At 45.1% G+C, this 2,397-nt stretch overlaps 1 non-coding gene across 1 annotated transcript; it reads left to right on the top strand.

Annotated features, from left to right (window-relative positions):
- Positions 1 to 1,737: 1,737 nt before the first annotated feature.
- On the top strand, positions 1,738 to 1,844 carry LOC117278973 (small nucleolar RNA R71). Its single transcript, XR_004509369.1, has one exon. It is a non-coding gene; the product is annotated as a small nucleolar RNA R71 (small nucleolar RNA).
- Positions 1,845 to 2,397: the final 553 nt, after the last annotated feature.

Consider the following 2,397-nt stretch of genomic DNA (forward strand, 5'->3'; position numbering starts at 1 on the left):
GTTAAATTGATTCAGGATCGACTTCGTACAGCCCAGTCCAGGCAGAAGAGTTATGCGGATCGAAAGGTTCGTGACATTGCATTCATGGTTGAGGAGCGGGTCTTGCTCCAGGTTTCGCCCATGAAGGATGTTATGAGGTTCGGAAAGAAGGGCAAGTTAAGCCCTAGGTATATCGGGCCTTTTGAGATTCTTGAGAGGATTGGAGAGGTAGCTTATAGACTTGCACTACTACCTAGTCTCTTTGCAGTTCATCCAGTATTCCATGTTTCCATGCTCCGGAAGTATCACGACGATCCGTCTCATGTGTTAGACTTCAGCTTAGTCCGGCTGGACAAAGATCTATCTTATGTTGAGGAGCCGGTGGCCATTTTGGACAGGCAGGTTCGAAAGTTGAGGTCAAAGAACATCGCTTCTGTAAAGGTTAAGTGGAGGGGTCATTCAGTCGAGGAGGCGACTTGGGATACCAAGCACGATATGCGCAACCGTTATCCTCATCTTTTTACCACTTCAGGTATGTCTCTATACTCGTTCGAGGACGAACATTTATTTTCAGAGGGGGAGGATGTAACGACTCGGCCAGTCGTTTTGAGAGTATTAGCCCCGAACCCCTAATTATCGCTCTCTCTATTTCATTTTTGGGTTTTGTGACTTGCCAGGAGGATTTGTTTTTGGTTTCGGAGTAAAATAGGACACATAGTCATTAAAAGGGAAGTTTAAGTCGTAGGAATTGACTGTAGATTGAATTGTGTGAAGACGACTCCAGAATGGAGTTTCGATGGTTCAAATAGCTCCGTAGGGTGATTTTGGTCGTAGGAGCATGTTTGGATGTTGAATTGGAGGTCCGTAGGTCATTTTAGCGTCAATTGGCGAAAGTTGGAAAATTGGATATTATGACTTGTGCGCAAAATTTGAGGTCAATCGGACTTGATTTGATAGGTTTCGGTGTCGGATGTAGAAGTTTGAAGTTTTAAAGTTCATTAGGCTTAAATCGATGTGCAATTCATACTTGTAACGTTGGTTGATGTGATCTAAAGGCTCGACTAAGTCTGTATGATGTTTTAGGAATTGTTGGTAAGTTTGGTTGAGGTCCCGGGGGCCTCAGATGGATTTCGGATGGTTAACAGATCAAATTTGGACTTGTGAGAATGGATGAAGGCACCAGCTCTGGTGTAATTGCACCTGCGCAAGATTGACCACAGGTGCGAGCCCGCAGAAGTGGCATGTTGATCGCAGAAGCGGGCTGGAGCAGTGTGGGCAGAGGTCGCAGATGCGAGGAAAATTCCGCATCTGCGGTCTCGCAGATGCGGACAAGGAGGTCGCAGGTGCGATGGAGCCGCAGAAGAGGACTGTTTCTCGTAGAAGTGAGTCCACAGAAGCGGAAGCAAGGCAGCCTGGGTAAAACCGCAGAAGCGGTGCATTTTCAGCAAAAACGGGACCTCAAATGCGATCAAGTGATCCGCAGAAGCAAAAATAACGGTGAGGATACTCATTTGTGTCATCAGAGTGGCCATATTTTTGGCTATGGAGTTGTTTGGGTCCAAAGCCACAGAGTGAACTACATGAGTGATCGTAGAGTCTCTTGTCTTCCATCCTGAGTTTTGAGCCATTTTATCAAGTAGGATCTTGCATTATCTGAATGATTTGCTCAAAAATGCTCCCCCCGCTGAAGCATTAACATTGGCCTTTAAGCTGTCTGCCAATCCCATGTAGAACCTCTGCCCCAACATTTGATCTGGAATGCTATGATGTGGACACTTAACCATCATACCCTTGAACCTCTCCCACGTTTCTTGTAGTGTTTCTATTGGTCTCTGCATGTAGCTCAATATCTCATCAGTTTGTTTGGCAGTCTTATTGGGTGGGTAGAACTTGTTCACAAATTGCTTTACTAATTCCTCCCAAGTAGTGATGGAGTTTATGGGGAGTGAATTAATCCAAATCTGAGCTTCTCCCGTCACCGAGAATGGGAACAGTAACAACTTTATTGCTTCAGGGGTCACATTATGTTTCCTTTGCGTGACACATATCGACATGAAATTTTTCAGATGCTGCTGAGGATCTTCAACGTAAGACCCTGAGAACAGTCCCTTGTTCTGCAACAAATGTAGCATGTTGTTTGTGATTTGAAAATATTCCGCTTGTATCTGAGGGACTGCAATTGCGGTTGCCAGATTTTCGGTAGTGGGTTGTGCCCAATCATACAATGGTGCTTCAGGCACAAGAGGCACCACACCCTGATTGTTCGGGTCATTCGCATTGACTCTGTTGATTGGATTTTCAATTTCGTCATCCATGTCTGGTTCGCTTTGTTCGGTTGAGTTCTTTGTTGTTTGCCCTTCTTGTTTGCACGATTCAGTGCCTTGAAAACTTTCTTAGGATCTGATAATTCTTCGAACA

The sequence above is a fragment of the Nicotiana tomentosiformis genome, chromosome 5 (assembly GCF_000390325.3).
Source record: "Nicotiana tomentosiformis chromosome 5, ASM39032v3, whole genome shotgun sequence".
Lineage (NCBI taxonomy): Eukaryota > Viridiplantae > Streptophyta > Magnoliopsida > Solanales > Solanaceae > Nicotiana > Nicotiana tomentosiformis.